Source organism: Culex quinquefasciatus, chromosome 2 (assembly GCF_015732765.1).
Source record: "Culex quinquefasciatus strain JHB chromosome 2, VPISU_Cqui_1.0_pri_paternal, whole genome shotgun sequence".
NCBI classification, from domain to species: Eukaryota; Metazoa; Arthropoda; class Insecta; order Diptera; family Culicidae; genus Culex; species Culex quinquefasciatus.
In genome coordinates, this window is record NC_051862.1 from 102642054 (window position 1) to 102662877 (window position 20824).

The 20824-nt window shown below is 39.6% G+C and overlaps 1 protein-coding gene and 1 long non-coding RNA gene across 6 annotated transcripts in view; both read left to right on the plus strand.

The window, feature by feature from the left end:
- Positions 1-434: 434 nt before the first annotated feature.
- Positions 435-885, plus strand: LOC119767691. Its single transcript, XR_005277652.1, has 2 exons — positions 435-521; positions 587-885. It is a non-coding gene; the product is annotated as an uncharacterized LOC119767691 (long non-coding RNA).
- Positions 886-2816: 1931 nt separating this feature from the next.
- LOC6047387 (probable ubiquitin carboxyl-terminal hydrolase FAF) overlaps positions 2817-20824 on the plus strand; it is a 319428-nt gene continuing 301420 nt past the window's right edge. For 2 of the 5 annotated variants that reach the window (XM_038251494.1, XM_038251498.1), the window contains exon 1: positions 2817-3122. The gene's annotated coding sequence lies outside the window, so the exon portion shown is untranslated. Of the gene's footprint in view, positions 3136-3374; positions 3497-3534; positions 3708-20824 lie in introns of those variants that run through there. The other 3 variants (XM_038251495.1, XM_038251497.1, XM_038251496.1) reach the window with 3 other exon arrangements.

Sequence of the window (20824 nt, forward strand, 5' to 3'; positions counted from 1 at the left end):
AGTCAAGGAAGGAACTAGCCAGAAATTTACATTTGATCCAAAATAAACTAACAATTCTCAAAACTGAATCTAACTGGATTTTAAGCTTGAATGTGTCGCTTTAGTGCACTATTAAATTGAGAAAAAGTAGGTCTGTGTTAATGTCCAGGGATGATCGCCCAAGTAACCACCCAGCACTAAAAGAAATCATAAATTGGCTGCTTAACAGCATAGAAAAGCAAATTAGTCATAAAACAGCTAAGCTCAACACAAATCAGCTCTAAAACAAATGCTCTAAATGAAGCTGAAATAGAGCTCATTTGATGCTGCCACTGGCAACACTGCAACACAATATTTCATCAAACTGGCAACACTATATTGTTTCGTGTAAGAGCGAAAGAGACAGCACCAAGAAGTAAAACTAAATATATTTCCTACTCTTTCATCCATTTAACCAAAATAAATCGAGCCAGGAGCAAAATGCCGACAGCTTGGAAGAGATATCTTTGGGTTAAGAAATTGTTCGTTGTTTTCATCTGTTGGTAAGCTTTTTCATCATTTCATCATTTTAAAGTATATTCTAATTAAAGAAAGAAACATGTTTCAGGATGAACAAAACTTCAGGTATCAACTTCTACTGTTCCGGAGGCCTTCGCGACCAGACGAATATTTACGGAAATGGAGGAAAGCAGAGATTTCATTTCGTCAAAGCTGGATCATCCGGCTTCGTAAACCCAGTGGACATAGCATGGACATTTCCCGGTAAGCTTGTGGATAGTAACAAAAAACGACGACAAAAAGGAACATCTCAAGGAACGTCCCCCAACTCTCTGGCATGTGTGTTCTGGGGGCTGTGCAATTATTATCTTTGAAGCTTTAATAAATTATCCTAAATCTGCCAAAAAAGTGTTTTTCCTCAATAAAACCGAAACTTCGTAGTGGCTAAGTGGAATATAAATGTTCATATTTTAGAGCATGAGAAATCTGCATTGAGATGGAGCATTTAACTCACCAACGAAACAGTTTTATAGGTCTGAAATCATACTGGGAAATTCATTCCCCGTTTAGCCGTGAGGACACAGTCACAGGAATCACCAGGACCACATCAATTTCCAGCATCAAATCGTCAACACCGCAAGTTTAAGCAAATAATTAGACTTCCCCACTCGGTCAGCTGAGTCGGCAAAGTAGTAAACAACCCGAAAATAGAATTGAGAGAAGCAGAGAAGAGAGAGAAGAGACAACAACATTTTTTTGACATTTTGCAGGGTTGGAACAACAACAGTAGGGGCCTAGCTGGAAATCAGAAATATAAAGTCCAAACTCAGCTGCAAATCTGCTGGAAAAGCGATGTTAGTGCAGATACGAAAACTGATTAGCTTTTGCTCGCAGCTCTTAAAGCGCTGGTAGTGCTGAACAGTGACACGATTTAGTGCTGTTTGGTTACTTGGGCGTCTGTCTACTGTCCGTCCTGTTCTACCGTATATTTTATCTTTTTTTTTTTGTTTAGTTACCTCGTTGTCCCTCTTGATCCCGTCGTTTCTGAGATTCTATATGGACATCATTGCCTTTTCTTTAAAAAGTCACTCTAAAGATACATACACTTATTAGGATGTAACAAAAATGACTTTTTGGCGGACATTCAGGGGTGCTGGTTCCGGTGCGCATTTTTTGGTATATTTAACATCGAAGTTTGGAGCACAAGCTCAGTACAGATCTTCAAAGTTTGCCATTTTTTTTTTTCCAAAAATCGGTCCAAGCAAAATCAAATGGCGTCTCGGGCGTCGCGAGGGGCGACGCATATCTTTTTTGCTGGGGCCGATTTTTCGGAAAAAATATGCCAAACTTTGAAGGTCTGTACCGAGCTCTAGGATGCTCCAAACTTCAATCACAGAGAACAGATGTATATCATTGAACAAACAGCATTGAAAAACGTGTGTAAAAATTCAAACCAAAATACGTTGAAAAGAGCTAGGGTGTGCACCATCCGCCTAGATAGCGCCACTTCCAAAATCATGATGGCCTACAGTAGCAGAACGTTGGACCATCTAATCACTGCATAAAACATTCCGTACGAACGACATCAGACCAATGTCTGACTGCCCTTCATCAGAGGGTTGTAATTTTACGCGCCAAAGAAGGTAAACAAAACGAAATCGGACATAACATGTGTAAAGGGACTATTTTAAGTTGTCGCTTGAAAAATCATTTTGAATGAATTTTCTGTTATGTTTTCGTTAATGTTAATGCATTTTTGCATTATTTTTAGTCAACTGGAATTATACAGAAGTGAATTCTATATTTAAACGAGGTTAACATTTATTTTCTTTCGAAATTATTGAGCCTTTTTAATTGTTAAGTCAAGTATTCTCAGCCGCGACGGTGGCGCCGCCAAGCGTATCCTGCACACTCTAACTTCTTTGATGCAAAATTGTATGCAACGCATTTTTTTAGTTTACACGGTTTACACACAAGTTAGAACCAAGATGTACATCTGTTCTCTGTGCTTCAATGTTTTATATATAAGAACATGCACAAGGATCTGGCCTACACGCCAGTGATGTTTGTGATAAACGCATTGGTGGCCAAAGACATTTAAAAAAAAAATTTACGGGTTAAATCCCATTTGAAATTGAAAGGCGGAGCGCCAGTTCCTGTTACGTCCAATCAAGCTCATATTTGGGATTTGGACTCAGTACGCCCACCGGAACCAGCCCCTGAATGCCCGCCAAAAAGTCTATTTTGTTACATCCTAACACTTATATCCAACAGACATTCTGGTAGCTTGACATGGCAGCACTGCTTGCCCTGCAAGTAAAATAAATCTAATGAAATACTCAGTATCTTGGCTATTTTCACAAGAGTGTCAAATTCTGACTTTTTTGATGGTTTTGATAACAGATTCTGTAATCCTATGTCTTTTTTGCTAAAATAATAAAATTTACACGCTAGAGAAGTAAGAAAACGTGAAATAAATCTTATTAAAGTGAGTAAATATCGTGCTACGGTTGTTGCGGCAGTGGTATTTTTCTGTCCAGAAAAATAAATGTTTGGACCGTAACAGTGTTGAGTGACAAGCTATGATTTCGATGACATTTTGAAAAGTGAAAAAAATACTGGGCGATATCTGCAAAAAACTTTTAGTAAGTAGTAAAAGTAAGTTTAGTAATGTCGTACTCATATTTACATACAAAAGTGATTTGCAAATGAATGATTGCTACAAATGATGTTTTTTCCAAGTTTTGTCAGAATAATTTATTTTTCTATTATTTTTTTTTTGGTAATGTTATTCGAATAACTGATTGATCATTGTTTCTGAATGAGTCAGGAAAAGTTATTGTTAAACCCACTCAATGTTGATGATTTGCCAATTAAGAATTCCTGAATGTTTCCAGACACAGTCGCCGGCTCCATCCCTACTGGCTACTATTGTACTTGACATGCTGCTGTGTGCTTCTTTGTAAACCTTTAATTATCATATTGTAAAAACTGCTTTCCAACTTCGGAGAAAAAATGGGTGAGGAACATATGAAAAATAATTAATGTGCTGATCTACGTTTTATATGCCTTATGCTTGTTGGTTAAACCCGGAATCATGTTTTCATCTGATCTAGAGGAATTAAAATAAGTAAAACTAAGCCAAACAAATTGCTGAAAAAGAAGTTACATTAAAACAATGTATGAACTGTCAAAGTTCTAGAACGCCAAATTTCGGCACCTAGTTTTAGGTAAGAATCTAACAATAGAGAACGCCTAGGTAATGCAGTTGAGCGAACATTTGATTTAATTTGTTCAACCCAAGCAGGGGTAAATAACACAGGAATACCAAATTTTGGTATAGCTTGGGCAAACAACAGGGACCAAAATGTTTCCCAGTAAAAAAACATGGTAAAAGTAATAGATGGTAAAATACCATGCAAACATACCAAAATCTTGTGTGTTGTTGTTGTTGATTTTATTAGGGGAACTTTAAGTCATTCGCTCCCGTAGTAATCTTGTGTGTGGAAGACCACAATAATACCAACAATAAAACCATTTAAATACTAAGTTGAGGTATTATGGTTTTTGGAACATTGCTTAGAATAGAGTGGAGCAAAGATGCTCACATAATGGCAATCGTTCTGCCGCCGGTGACAATACAATATTTTTGATTCGTTGTATGTACTGAACCGGTACCCTTGTGGTAACTTATTAATAGGATTTACCTCAAATCACTTATGTCAGTGCGTGGCCGAATGGTTACGCCGTCCGCTTTGTAAGCGGATGATTCTGGGTTCGATTCCCATCTGCTCTAACCTTCCATCGGATGAGGAAGTAAAATGTCGGTCCCGGCCTTGGTTGTTAGGCCGTTAAGTCATTCCAGGTGTAGGAGTCGTCTCCACGCCATAAGTACAAACAACACACCAAACCAAGCCTGGGGTGGAAGGTTCCTTGGAGTAGAAAGAGGTTTGGGTGCTCTCCCCATTCAAGCCTTCGGACTCCTAGGTTCGAGCAGAAACTTGCAATAGAGACCACAAAAGACCCGGGGGTCGTTAATGTGGATGGTTCGATTTTTGCCTTCCTCACCTCACTGAGGCAAGGCTTTAAAATCACTCGAAAAATGAACTTCTTAAATACACCTCCTAGATATACCTTCACGTATACCTATCGACTCAGAATCAAATTCTGAACAAATGTCTGTGGGGATGTGTGTAGACATGATTTTTTTTCCACACGATTATCTCAGAACTGGCTGAACCGATTTTGGCCGGATCTGCCTTATTTTGTTCGTTTTGGGGTCCCCTAAGACCCTATTAAATTTTATTCTGTTTAGTGAAGTACTTTTAAAGTTATGCCATGAAAAAGTTTTTTTTGTATCTACAAAAAAGGATGATTTTTGCATAACCTCAAAGGCCGGGACTTTTTGCATACGCGCGAGAGCCGCAGAGCATGCGTATCGCCCGGTTGCCACATTGCTTAAGCAGTGTCTGCGTCTCTTCTGGAAAAAGTCTGTTGTAATTATGTTGCTGACTGAATACATCATTTTGTCTCGACAAAGATTTACACGAACTTTTTACTGAAATATACAACTCATAAGCATGCAGCATGCAATTCCATCGTGCATCTAATGTTGGCATATTAACACTTTTAAATTTAATTAAAGCCTTTTCTCCTTTATTTTGGAGAGCTGGTAAAAAAAAATTGAAAATTGCTGTTCTGGTAAGAACAATAATTATAAAAAAATAAAAAGAAAAAAAAAATAAAAAGATTAAAGAAAACTCTTCAATCAATTTGTAAATACAACCTAAAATACAACATGAATGTGAGGAAGGCAGCAACCACCTTAAGGTGGATCAAGTAACGTTTTTTTTACCTCAAATCACTTACATCCCCGAGCATGGGTAAATAAAAAGGGAAATGCGTAATAATACCTTTCTCTGGTAACAATCCCAAATTTTGGTATTCCTGGACCCTTTAAAATTTGTCTTAAGAATTATGCAAGAGCAAAATGTGGTATCATACCAATTTAAGGTATTGTTTTGATATTGCAAAATTGCAGAATTTTTCAATGGTCGAACACCACATTTTGGTATTCTTTTGGTATTACAGTATTTTATCAAATTCCTCTGAAACTATGGGAAAATTTTGACCAATGCGCTAAACTGATGTCCGGAAATTTCAAACTTGATTTTTAACTATCAAAAATGTTTAAAATCAAGTTTGAAATTTCCGGACATCAGTTTAGCGCAAAATTAATTATTTTGTCAATATTGGTCAAAATTTCCCATAGCCCCTAAAGAAATGACAAGAAATTGTGGAAAATTTTCTTAGTCAGGTTGGCACATTTTGGTATTATTCTGGTATTAAAGTGTTTTACCAAATTCCTCTGAAACTATGGGAAAATTTTGACCAATTTTGACAAAATAATTAATTTTGCGCTAATATGATGTCGCAAAGCGAATGCTTCCATTGAAAACCGGAAATTTCAAACTTGATTTTAAACATTTTTGATATACCCCCTAATGAAATGAAATTATGGAAAGTTTTGGTATTGTTTTGGTATTGAAGTGTTCATCAAATTCCTTTGAAACTATGGGATTTTTTTTATAAATTTTGAAGAGATAATTAATTTTGCGCTAAAATGACTTGAAAGCAAAAAATGTTAAAGCTGATTTTTTTTTTTTTGATAAACCCACTAATATTTTTTTAAATCTTTGAAATTTCTTTAAGTCGGGATAACAAAATACTTTGAATAACGAGTCAATCGACAAATTATAGAATTTTGGTGAATTTTAATCCAGTTTCATTTTAAAAAACTCTTGTTTTTCAATCTTGTTATTTTTCAGAAGCTTCAAGATCATCAAGCACAGACCGTTCATCAATGACAAATGCATTCGATGTGGTGAAGAATATCACTAAGAACAACATGGAACCATCAGGTGAGTAGATTTGGCATATGGATCATTTCCGATTTTTCACTAACTGCAACTGCTGCACTAAAAATTGTATGAAAAGACCAAATTGTGGTATTACTTGTGCAAATACCAGCGACCAAAATGTGCTCTTGGTTGCCCAGTAATTGATGGTAAAATACCATGAAATCATACCAAAATCACCGAGACCGAGCCACGTAGCCTAGTGGTAACGCTTCCGCCTAGTAAGCGGTAGATCGGGGTTCAAATCCTGACTCGGACCAACACAGCTGGTGATCGTTTCTCTTCTGGATTCGATTGCCTAGTAAAGGGAAGGTAGTGTATCGTCACAAACTGGACCTTATCACGACACCTTCGGAAGGCGACCTATGGAATGTTAACATTAACCATAACATGTTAACATTAAGTTGAGAATGGAATTGTCACTGAATCCGCTTTGTAAATGCCGGCCCCCATACTCTTCACGGGTGTTCCCCTCAGGAACTGGGAAAGATTTACTATACCAAAATCATGTATGTGGAATACCAAAATCCGATTTTCCAAGGGCACGGGAATACCTAAAAATAAAACCATGGCAATACCAAGTTTTGGTATTCAAGCAATGACAAAAAATCCAGAAGACCTCGACTTGGTATTGAAATGGTTCTATTTTGAGGTATTATTTTACCCTTGGAATAACATGGTTTGGTATTGTTGTGCCCTTCCACATACAAGACTTTGGTATGATTTCATGGTATTTTCCCACCTATTACTGGGCAACCAAGGGCACATTTTGGTCCCTGTTATTTGCCCAAGTAATACCAAAATTTGGTATTCCCGTGTTATTTACCCCTGCTCGGGTTCGAGAACCAAGTAATTGTGGAGTTTTTTTTTTGAAAAGGTCAAATAAACCAAATTTTCAGTTTTTGCTTTTTGGTATTAAACCCCTGACCATAGAATTTGTTTATTTGTTTATTTGAATCATCCGACAACTTGTGGTCTTGATGATAAAACTTAACTTAACTAAAGACAAATGCTAACAACAGGAAACACAAAAACAGATTAAAGCTGATGAGAGTACCAGAGTACCTATTCTATGACCATACTCTCTTCAGGAAAGTTGTAGAGCACCTTCCAGAGCATCCGAATATGAATCCGGTTTTAGTACAGCGTGAAACGTGGATTTTATAAAAATCAAAATCCAAAAAATGGGTTTTTTCATACAAATTTATATGAAAAATTGAATCGCTTTGCGCAAAGTGAGGACTAAACCAATCGTTGCCAAACTTTGAGGAGTTGTTTAGGACCCCAAAAGGAACTGAAAAATTGCTGTGCTGGAAAATCGATTTTGATATTACACCCTAGTGAAGCATCCCAATTGGTTAAATCTAAAGCGAGTTATTGGCTTAGTGAAAAAATAGCACAATTTTCAAACTCATTAAAAAAATGTTCCATCCAGATATCAACTCAATTCGACCTGAAGCTTGTAGGGGACATCTGAGACTGATAACGCTTTGAGTGAGGCAGTTTAACACATAGAATAGACACTTTTACTTTCAGTGAATTTTGTTGGTTGTAAATTTTTGCTCGAGGTTATAATTTTGTCATATTCGTGTTCCTGAGAGAATTTTTCAATAGAAACATGCATAAAAATGTTGATTTTCATCCATTTTAACCCCTTAAAATTTAATTTTCAAAAAAAATCTTCGATTCACATTTATTGAAAATCAAGTTCGTTTCCAGTATTTCCAGATGACACCAGAAAAAAACAGCTTCCTAATTTTTTTACTAACATTTTTTAAAGGGGTAAAATTGATGAAAATCAACATTTTTATGCATGTTTCTATTGTGAAATTGTGTCAGGAACACGAATATGATAAAATTATTACCAGAAAATGTGATCTAAGAGGTCCCTCGAGCAAAAATTTATAACCAAAAAATTCACTAAAAGTAAAAGTGTCTTTTTTTCTGTTTGAGTATTAACCTGGCCATGGTCTTCGTTTTCTACATACACGAATGGTATTCCGGGTCTATAGGACCCAGAAATGTTTTCAGCTGCCAAAATTCGAGATTGTAACCGATTTTGGATGTCTTGACCGCAAATGAAAGGCTAGGATGTCTACTTTCTGAACCCAACCGGCAGAACCGGTTTTGGACACCGTGGCCACCGGGAACCTGCTACAACCGAAAAAGTTCTTTTGAGGCCCCTACTTTGAGGACCTGTATCTCCGAAACGATTGCACATAGCAGGTTGCTTCCGGTTGCATTCGACAGATAATAACCTGAATTTTAAGCCCCAGAAAAAATAATTGGTCCATAGTGGCCACCGGTTCCGGTAACCCGGAACTTCCGGACAACTTGATTTTTGCTGTTTTTGACATAAAACCGTCACACAGACCAGTATTTTGAAACGGATTATTTTCCGAATCATTGCAGAAGGATACTACATACTACCCCTGACTGTTTGGTATCGGTTCTGGCCAACTCTGGCCAATCCGGAACCGGTTCCAGGGTACCACTAAAACGGTTCCAATAATTGTCACGCTAGAAACCCGTCATGTTGTATATAAAACTTCATGAAATTGCATGTTATGACCATCTGAGGTCATGCCGATGTCCTCTGACCCATCCTGGTCACTCCGGAACCGGTTACCGGTGGCCACTGGGGACACTATCGGAATATGCAATGAACCCTATCATCCGACGTATCAAACTTCATGAAATTGAAAGTTATGACCATCTGAGGCCATGCCGATGTCCTCTGACCCATCCTGGTCACTCCGGAACCGGTTACCGGTGGCCACTGGGGGACACTATCGGAATATGCAATGAACCCTATCATCCGACGTATCAAATTTCCAGAAATTGAAAGTTATGACCATCTGAGGTCATGCCGATGTCCTCTGACCCATCCTGGTCACTCCGGAACCGGTTACCGGTGGCCACTGGGGGACACTATCGGAATATGCAATGAACCCTATCATCCGACGTATCAAACTTCATGAAATTGAAATTTATGACCATCTGAGATCCTGCCGATGTCTTCTGACCTAACCTGGCCCGGAACCGGTTTTCGATGGAACTGGTTACCGGTGGCCACTTGGGGACACTATCGGAATATGCAATGAACCCTATCATCCGACGTGTCAAACTTCATGAAATTGAAAGTTATGATCATCTGGGATCAAGACGATGTCCTCTGACCCAACCTGATCACTCCGGAACCGGTTACCTGTGGCCACTTGGTGACACTCTCTGATTATGTAATAAACCCTATCATCCGACGTATCAAACTTCATGAAATTGAACATTATTACCATCTGAGGTCATGCTAACGTCCTTTGAACTTATCTGGTCACTTCGGAATCGGTTTACGATGGCCACTGCGATTGTCCTCAATTCGTCACTTGTGTTATCTTGTAACACGTCTGCTGTAAAAAGATAGGAGATAGATAGCACACAAGCGACGAATTAGTAATTTCTTGCTTCACGGCACGTTTTGAGATTCCAAGGAACGGCTCGGGATCCACGAATATGTTTGATAGGCCTAGTCTGGCAAATTCATCAGCCATTTCAATGCCTTCAATACCGCAGTATCCTGGTACCCAAAACAACATGCCGAGTAGCAAGTTCCAAACATGTTTGGATTCGCATTTAGAGGATTTTAACGTCAATAGTGCAGCTTAGCTATCCGAGAAAATACCGATTTTTGCGTGTCTATAATTTCTAAAATATCAAAATCAAAGGTTAGATGAAAGAGTTTCTGCACCCAAATCTCGGCAACACTCGGTTTGAGAGAAAGACGGCCTCATGAAGTTTGATATGTGGGACGATAGGGTTTCTATTCCGCATATTCCACAAGTGTACACCAGTTGCCACCGGTAACCGATTCCAAAAGCCAGATAGAGTTAGGGGATGTTAGCGTAATTACCTTAGATATAATATTGTTCAATTTCATGTTGTTCGATATGCCGTCATTGCATATTACGATAATGTTCCCCAAAAGCCACTGGTAACCGGTCCCGGAGTGGCCCTCAGTGGCCATAGGTAACCGGTTCCAGATTGATCAGGTAAGGTTAGTTTAGGTCGGCATAACCTTGGATAGAAATAATTTTTCAATTCTATGAAGTTTGATATTTCGGATGATAGGGTTTCTAGCATATTCCACAAGTTTCCCCAAGTGGCCATTGGAAACCGACTCCGAAGTGACCAGATAAGTTCAAAGAACGTTAGCATGACCTCAGATGGTCATAACTTTCAATTTCATGAAGTTTGATACGTCGGATGATAGGGTTTACTACATACTCAGAGAGTGTCACCAAGTGGCCAACGGTAACCGATTCTGGAGTGACCAGATAAGTTCAAAGGACGTTAGCATGACCTCAGATGGTAAGAATGTTCAATTTCATGAAGTTTGATACGTCGGATGACAGGGTTCATTGCATATTTCGATAGTGCCCCCAAGTGGCCACCGGCGACCGGTTCCGGAGTGATCAGGTTAGGTAATAAGACATCGGCATGACCTCAGATGGTCATAACTTGCAATTTCATGAAGTTTGATACGTCGGATGATAGGGTTCATTGCATATTTCGATAGTGTCCCTCAGTGGCCAGCGGTAACCGGTTCCGGAGTAACCAGGTTGTGTCATGGGACATCGGCATGACCTCAGATGGTCATAACTTTCAATTTCATGACGTTTGATACGTCGGATGATAGGGTTTATGCATATTCCGATAGTGTCCCCCAGTGGCCACCGGTATCCGGTTCCGGAGTGACCAGGATGGGTCAGAAGACATCGGCATGACCTCAGATGGTCATAACTTTCAATTTCATGAAGTTTGATACGTCGGATGATAGGGTTTATGCATATTCCGATATGGTCCCCAGTGGCCACCGGTATCCGGTTCCGGATTGACCAGGATGGGTCAGAGGACATCGGCATGACCTCAGATGGTCATAACTTTCAATTTCTGGAAATTTGATACGTCGGATGATAGGGTTCATTGCATATTCCGATAGTGTCCCTCAGTGGCCACCGGTAACCGGTTCCGGAGTAACCAGGTTGGGTCAGGGGACATCGGCATGACCTCAGATGGTCATAACTTCAATTTCATGAAGTTTGATACGTCGGATGATAGGGTTCATTGCATATTCCGATAGTGTCCCTCAGTGGCCACCGGTAACCGGTTCCGGAGTGACCAGGATGGGTCAGAGGACATCGGCATGACCTCAGATGGTCATAACTTTCAATTTCATGAAGTTTGATATGTCGGATGATAGGGTTCATTGCATATTCCGATAGTGTCCCCCAGTGGCCACCGGTAACTGGTTCCGGAGTGACCAGGATGGGTCAGAGGACATCGGCATGACCTCAGATGGTCATAACTTTCAATTTCATGAAGTTTGATACGTCGGATGATAGGGTTCATTGCATATTCCGATAGTGTCCCCCAGTGGCCACCGGTAACCGGTTCCGGAGTGACCAGGATGGGTCAGAGGACATCGGCATGACCTCAGATGGTCATAACATGCAATTTCATGAAGTTTTATATGCAACATGACGGGTTTCTAGCGTGACAATTATTGGAACCGTTTTAGTGGTACCCTGGAACCGGTTCCGGATTGGCCAGAGTTGGCCAGAACCGATACCAAACAGTCAGGGGTAGTATGTAGTATCCTTCTGCAATGATTTGGAAAATAATCCGTTTCAAAATACTGGTCTGTGTGACGGTTTTATGTCAAAAACTGCAAAAATCAAGTTTTCCGGAAGTTCCGGGTTACCGGAACCGGTGGCCACTATGGACCAATTATTTTTTCTGGGGCTTAAAATTCAGGTTATTATCTGTCGAATGCAACCGGAAGCAACCTGCTATGTGCAATCGTTTCGGAGATACAGGTCCTCAAAGTAGGGGCCTCAAAAAGAACTTTTTTCGGTTGTAGCAGGTTCCCGGTGGCCACGGTGTCCAAAACCGGTTCTGCCGGTTGAGTTCAGAAAGTAGACATCCTAGCCTTTCATTTGCGGTCAAGACATCCAAAATCGGTTACAATCTCGAATTTTGGCAGCTGAAAACATTTCTGGGTCCTATAGACCCGGAATACCATTGGTGTCAGTTTTTTTTTGGTGGGCACTTCCGGTGGCCACCGGAAGTTCATTTTTGGCCAGAATGTGTGTCTTAGTAAGATACACAAAGTCACAAAATTTCAGATCTCTAGGTGTTTTTGGTCAAAAGTTACAATTACTTTTATAGTGCTACTGGGTCCTATAGACCCGAAGACCATGCCCGGGTTAAGACACTGAATCCTGATTACAAGGACTACTGTATCGTGTTACCCATTTTTACTGTTGTTAAGCATTTCCAGATCTTTAGCACAGTCCCTATTGAAAGGGAAAGTGCTGTTCCATCCAGAAGCTGTAAACTCCGTTCCTTGTGCCTTGTGCGCTATGTATCGCTAGAACCGCGGTGACAATTTTTTCGTGTCATTTTTCAAGCTCTTCCCAGTAGCTATTATTTTGCCGCGCGGGGTCTTGTAAAGACAATTGTCTTTTTGCGGTGCTACTTTTGCGGTGTTCCCTTTGCTCTGATCTGGGACAATGCAACTGGACTGCAGTGCAATACCGATCGGCTGGGCATTATTTACATGCGAAGACACGAGGAAAGTATTTTGGGAAGAGGCGCAAAGGAATATCCCAAGATCGATCACATGCTTGAAGAGCACGTGAAGCAACCGTTTTATACTCACCCTGAGAAGAACCCATGACTTTCCGCTTATGAGGCGAAACCCGTAACCATTCGGCCACAGGAGGTTGGCAAAAAGTGTCTTACCCAAAGCGTTATCCCAGATGTCCCCTACAAGGTCCAGGTTTGAAAATTGTGCTATTTTTCACTAAAATGCCAATAACTCGCTTTAGATTTAACCAATTGGGATGCTCCTCTCTGCATTTTGTTGGATTTTTTAAGCCTCCTCAGATGCATTTTGAATTTTGAAATTAAATTGATGTTTGCCCAAGTTACATTCTTAAAAAAAATACATGCAGTGCTCATGTTTTGGCCAGATGCTAGTTTTATATGCACATTCCACCTGCAGTGTGCAAGAAAAAATGCAAATTTGAAAATTACCATCTCCGATTCTGCTCAAATTTGGCAGAGCTGTTGAGACTATCAAAACATGCAAAAATCTCGAATTTCATCCAAATCGGACCACCCCCTCCATTTTTGTACCCTCCCGATTTTTGAGCGAAACCCCTATCTTCAAACGACGATAACTCAGGAACCACAAATCTTAGATGGTCTGTATTGCGCAATTGAAAACTTTAAATGGCCGTTTCTCAAAACAGCCCTATTTATTTTTTTTAATTTGACCTCACCATCGTATTCCCCGGCCAATTTTACATAAGAATCACATATCGACAGAAAGGAATATGTTTCGTTTCGAATTTTAAAGTTTTAAGTATTTGAGATTACCTAAATTAGCTTACTTCGCCGCATCTGCTAGAAGCACTCGGGCGCGCTGATCAATAACTGCTACCTGGTTATTTATTGAAATAAGATTTCATCCCAAATAATCATTAGCAAATCAGCCCACAGGATAGAGCAAGAACGACACGCGATACAGGGCAGAATGGAATTCCCGCAGCGCTAGCAGGAAATTGCAATTGATCTTGTAAGTAACAGTTAAGAAAAAGTGTACGATACATTATAACGATAAAAATTATGAACCACATGAATAAAACATGATTAAGGAGGAGGATTTCTGGAAAGTATAAAACTGAAAAACATTTAGGAAAATCACAGAGATTAATCTGATTTATTACCTGATGAAGATCAAATTGAGTTGTGTTGATTTCGACACCGTCCGAACAATTACCTATCTTTTTTTGTTTGTCAATCATTTCGAAATCTTGGAAGACGATACAGTTGCTGTCCACATGTATCAGAAGTAGGGGAAATATACCATTTCTAAGCCTATTTCTATTATCGGCCTATCAGCACTTTGATCATGAATTACAGCTTTCCTAAAGTGTTTTTGACTGTTCCAAAGTAATAAATAGCTCAAACAAAAGTGAGCAAGCAACTCTCCATTGTTGATACATCTGAAAATGTTGATTTAACGGTACACATCAACCATAGCTTTTGCACACAGATTTTTGTTACAGACATTTTAGTATCTTCAATACTACGGGAACTATCGACATAATTTTTTATTCATCCCCTAAATTACTGTCTTCGTAGTTATTTACAACAAAGTTTGACTATTTTTACAATCAGATTCTTGCAGGATTGGGTCCGTAAGTTTGACAATTTTGGAATAAGAAGACAACAACTTCCTTGGTTGCTGTGCACCCTTAATAGCGCAAAATGGCGAAAGTGATGAGAATTGGCCGAACGGCTTAGACTTATTAAAATAGGTATATTTCCCCTATATGGTTTTGATTTTGAATTTCAATGTACCAGAAGTGACAAAATCATCAATGATTCAGATGAAACTGGCTCACAATATAAAAAATCGGTATAACATGATCAATCTTTCAAACCGTAAGGCAAATTTTGGGATTTTTGCTTAATGGCACTATTTCGCTACCGCACACGGCAAAAGCTCTTGAACCCATGAGAATTATTTCATCTACTACAGCCAGCTCTACATTCGTTCTTGCTTCAAATACAAGAAGAAATAATTTGATAAAGTGAGAAGAAATGAGGAATTAGGAAAAATATAAAAATTATAGATAAATAATGATAATTTTTTTAAAATTGAATTGTAAAAACTCTGTATAAAATTATAAAAATAATTCATCTTACAGAACACCAGGTAGTAATTATTGATCAGCACGACTGATTGCTTCTAGCAGATGCGGCGAGTGTAGCTGATGTAGGTAATCTCAAATTCTTAAAACTTAAAAATTCGATATCTCTGGAACGAAACATATTCCTTTCTGTCTATAAGTGATTCTTATGTAAAATCGGCCGGGGAATACGATGGTGAGGTCAAATTTAAAAAATAAATAGGACTGTTCTGAGAAACGGCCATTTAAAGTTTTCAATTGCGCAATACAGGTAGAAAATATATTTTAATCTAAATGTTGATCACGGAAATGGGTTCTACATCCAATTTCCTCCAAAATGGAGTCTAAGACCGACCATCTAAGATTTGTGGTTCCTGAGTTATCGTCGTTTGAAGATAGGGGTTTAGCTCAAAAATCGCCAAAAAGTCGATTTTTTGGGAGAGTACAAAAAAATTCGGGATTTTTGCATGTTTTGATAGTCTCAACAGCTCAGCCAAATTTGAGCAGATTCGGAGATGGTAATTTTCAAATGCTGTTCCGCTTCAGATGGAATGTCCCATGTACAAACAATCCCTGAAAATTTCAGGCAGATTGGTGAGGTCGATGCGAGATGGGTATGCTTTGCTCGTGGACTCGCTCTTAATTACTTGTAAAGTTATTTTATGGTTTTTCAAAGTTAAGGTTTATTTTAAACTCATTTATGCTAATAAGATTTTTAAGGGAGCGGCCGTGGCTGACTGGTTACGGTGTTCGCTTTGTAAGCGAATGGTCCTGGGTTCGATTTCCATCTGCTCCCAACGAGAAAATATAGGAAATATTAATCTTGAAACTTTGAACATGAACGAAAAATCAATGTCGCTCGATTCGGGGTTCGATCCCCCGTCCTTCGGATTGGTAAGCAAAAATGCTAACCACTAGGCCATCACGGCTTGGTGAGCTATGACTGGAATTAGGAATACTGTTACTATCAACTATATACGCGCTGGGCCTTTGTCCATTTGACAAGGGTTCGGAAGTTCTAAATAACGTTTGAATCCGATTGGTCCAAACGTTCTTCAGGGCGGGGCTTGTCGATAAAGCTGAAGTACCTCGCGCTCGGCTAGCCAGCGTAGAAATGGGTCACCGAAGCTCGGCAGAGCTAACACCTTCCAAATACCTATGCGAGTTATTTGCATGTATAGAATGTAGATCTAAAAAAAATAGAGAGATATAGATAACTCTATATAGGACACAGTTTCACAGTTTTTGTGAGTAAAACTAGTATTTGTGGTTTGGTTGAGCGTTTTAGCAGAATGCATTACTATGAATACAAAGAGACGAGTTGTTCCTTTTAAATCCGCTATATATTTTAATATCTTGACAGATACGTATTTCGTCTACTACTTGCAGACTTCATCAGTGTTCTGTTCTCGACTGTCGAGATATTAAAATATACAACGGAATTAAAAGGAACAACTCGTCTCTTTGTATTCATACGAAACTAGTAATTATCGTCAAAACTGTCTTCAAACATTTTTGGAAATTCATGCTTTCAGGATTAAGGCATACAAAATGCTGAAATCGAAGGAATAAGGCTTTTGCAAGTATTTTACAAAGCTTTTTTCGACCCTCCCCTTATTAAAAATTGGCTCGAAAAATCATGGATAATTTTTTTTTTAAATCAATGGAAATTTAAGTGAAATCCGCTGAATCAATGCATTGCTCCGCTTATAGAATCATTTTGAGCAAGTTCTGCTTCATTCAAAAATAATTTGAACTCTACACCCAAACGGCGGTTGCATGAAAGTATATCAGATTCTATTAATCTTCTCATTGAAAAGTGCCGGCGACAAAATTGGGCGAAAAGTTCACCGCCCGGAGATCGCGAGTTGGCGCGAGCGAATGAACACCGCGAAAAAAGATTCGGGGGTACATTGGGGTTAAATGATCATTTTGTCATTCGGTTTAATGAAAAAATAATTATTTTTTCGTAAATATCGCTACTTTGATGCGATGTAATTCATTTTTACAGTAAATTAGGCATTGTTACATCAAATTTGACCTTTCAAACGCACTAGAATGGCCAAATTTTAAAACATCAATGTTTGCCAATTTGACCCAATTCCCCTTGTAGAACAAAAGAAAAGTTCATCCGCGGTCTGTCAGCAGCGCGCTGTTTTGTTTGCTGGATCAACATTTGGAAATGTCGAACGTTGAAGGAAATCGCTCAAAAAATGGAAATTATTAATCTTCTCATTGAAAGATGCCGGCGACAAAATTGGGCGAAAAGTTCACCGCCCGGAGATCGCGAGTTGGCGCGAGCGAATGAACACCACGAAAAAAGATTCGGGGGTGCATTGGGGTTAAGTGATCATTTCGTCATTCGGTTTAATGAAAAAATAATTATTTTTTCGTAAATATCGCTACTTTGATGCGATGTAATTCATTTTTACAGTAAATTAGGCATTGTTACATCAAATTTGACCTTTCAAACGCACTAGAATGGCCAAATTTTAAAACATCAATGTTTGCCAATTTGACCCAATTCCCCTTGTAGAACAAAAGAAAAGTTCATCCGCGGTCTGTCAGCAGCGCGCTGTTTTGTTTGCTGGATCAACAATTGGAAATGTCGAACGTTGAAGGAAATCGCTCAAAAAATGGAAATTAATCGATTTCAAATGTTATGGCCGCAAATGAAAGGTAAGGGTGGCTAATTTTTGATTCCGATCTGTAAAACTAGTTCTGGCGAGGGTTCTGGGCACTGCGGCAATCGATTTTACCGGCGGGTTGCTTCCGGTTGCATTTGATTTGAGGAGAAGGTTTTTCAATCCACCTGGGGCTTATTCGGGGGCAACAGTTTCGGTCATCCGGAACTTCCGGTAAGTTTCATATTTGCAGTGTTTAGCATGAAAAACAAACTTAGACCAATCTTTCAAATGTGCGCTCTTTTTGAGGAGGGGCGCAAACCGGAGAAGAGCGCAACTCGAGGGAGCGTTATTTCGGGGTTTGAGCGCAAACCGAAGGAGCGTTATTGCAGGGTTTTGGCGGAAAATGAGATTTTCTTTTTAATTTTATTTACAATTAAACGAAACATTTATATAAGGGGTCATCCACAAAACACTGATAATGGGCCATCCTCAAATCTGGGTATCTAAGAACTCCAGGATGTCATGGCCTAGAAAGCTACCTGATCAACGGAGGTCTCGACGGAGATCTTTATGGGTGAATTAACCATCGGTATACACTCAAACCCCGATGGTTGGTCACTTTTTCGTTGGACACTTTTTTAGTTTGTACCCCGTTGGTTGGTCAAAGTCAAACTAAAAAGTGACGAACTGTCACTTTTTACACGGTGCTCACGCACACTATCAAAACACACGTTTGGTAGTGTGCGTGAACTCCGTGTAAAAGGTGTCAAACTAAAAAGTGACCCCGTTCGTCTGACAACAGTTTGTGTCAAACCATCGGGGTTTGAGTGTAGCTTCAGTGAACAACGATGGAGACACTGGGGTACGTTGGATTGTTATAAGTCTTCTAAGAACCATGTTGGATTATTATGGGTCCTCCAGGAACTCCCGGGAGTTATGACCTGATGATCCAAGGCTGTATATCATAGGTACTCACGATCTTGCTTTGCATTAGTGTGAGTACATGACTCCGTGCCACTAAAACCAAAACAATAACAAACGAACAATGGACCGTGCCAGGAAAAGCAAAACATAAACAATGTCAGTGGCAGTGGAGTGAGAGAGTCAGAGATAACGATTTTGACAACCGCACTACTACACACTCGCGAGTACCTTAGGTAGAAAGCCATGCTGATGATCTACCTAATCCAAGGGGGTCTATATGCACCCAAAGTTAAAGAACTCCCGAAAATAAACGTGAGGAAAGTACTATTTTGCGTGAGTAAAGACCTCTCGCGAGTTCATTCGTTCATTGACGAGTTCATCCAATTGAGTGGCTTATATGGACAAATGACCACCACTTAGTCACCGAACCATGGTGGCCTATACGGCAAAGGCACGGTTCAATAAGCCGAAGGTCTTGGGTTCGAATCTCGGTACCGGTACTTTTTTGATAGATGAACTTTTTGGAAAATGAACCCATGAGTAAAGTACTCACGGCAATTTCGGGATTTATCCTCTCCGTCCGCATACAGTAGCATTTTACTACCGAATCGTGCTCTTTATCCTCTCGTATGCCGATGCCCAGTTCTGGGTGTGGGTGTATTAACCATTGTAACTATAATCTTTTTTAGACTAAAAAAAGTTTTTAATTCAATCCTGGTCATAACTTAAAACTTTGCCAATGGTTGGTATTCAGAAAATCTTATCTCAAGATACAGATGTGCGAAAACATTCACAGCACTTGTGTATAGACAGACACCATTTTGTATGAAGAATAAGAGGCAATAGTGCACAATAACTATTTTGGTCATAAAAAAACATCAGTGGACAAGGTTTCATACAAATCTGAAAATGCAATCAAAAGTCGATTTGCAATAACGAAAGGAATTAAATACTTTGTTGAATCCAAATTAGCGCCTCATTTTTCTGTTTGTTTGTTGTTGTGCAGGTTTGGTTTCAAATATTTCGTTTGATATGTTTCACACTAGCGTGCCCAGCTCTTTGAGGAAGGTGGGGCAATAATATGGAAGTTTTGAAAAATACGTCATTTGTGGACACCATCGGTGTGGCTTCAGGTAGCTTCAGTGAACAACGATAGATACTCTGGGGTACGTTGTTATCGATCATCCAAGAATTCTAGAAAGTGATGACCTGATGATCTACCTGATCAACGCGAAACTATATGGGTATATCAACCATCGGTATCGCTTCAAGAAGCTTCAGTGGACCATGATAGACACTTTGCACCATGCTTGATTGTTATGGGTTTCCCAGGAACTCTCGGAAGTCAGGTAAATCATCAGGTCATAACTCCCGGGAGTTCCTGGAGGACCCATAATAATCCAACATGGCGAAGGGTATCCATCGTGGTTCACAAAAGCTATCTGAAGCTATACCGATGGTTAATTCACCCATATAGACCTCCGTTGATCAGGTAGCTATCTAGGCCATGACATCCGGGAGTTCTTGGACACCCAGATTTGAGGATGGCCCATTATCAGTGTTTTGTGGATGACCCCTTATATAAATATTTCGTTTAATTGTAAATAAAATTAAAAAAGAAAATCCCATTTTACGCCAAAACCCCGCAATAACGCTCCTTCGATTTGCGCTCAAACCCCGAAATAACGCTCCCCCGAGTTGCGCTCTTCTTCGGATGCGCCCCCTCCTCAAAAAGAGCGCACACTTGAAAGATTGGTCTAAGTTTGTTTTTCATGCTAAACACTGCAAATATGAAACTTACCGGAAGTTCCGGATTACCGAAACTGTTGCCCCCGAATAAGCCCCTGGTGGATTGAAAAACCTTCTCCTCAAATCAAATGCAACCGGAAGCAACCCGCCGGTAAAATCGATTGCCGCAGTGCCCAGAACCCTCGCCAGAACTAGTTTTACAGATCGGAATCAAAAATTAGCCACCCTTACCTTTCATTTGCGGCCATAACATTTGAAATCGATTAATTTCCATTTTTGAGCGATTTCCTTCAACGTTCGACATTTCCAAATGTTGATCCAGCAAACAAAACAGCGCGCTGCTGACAGACCGCGGATGAACTTTTCTTTT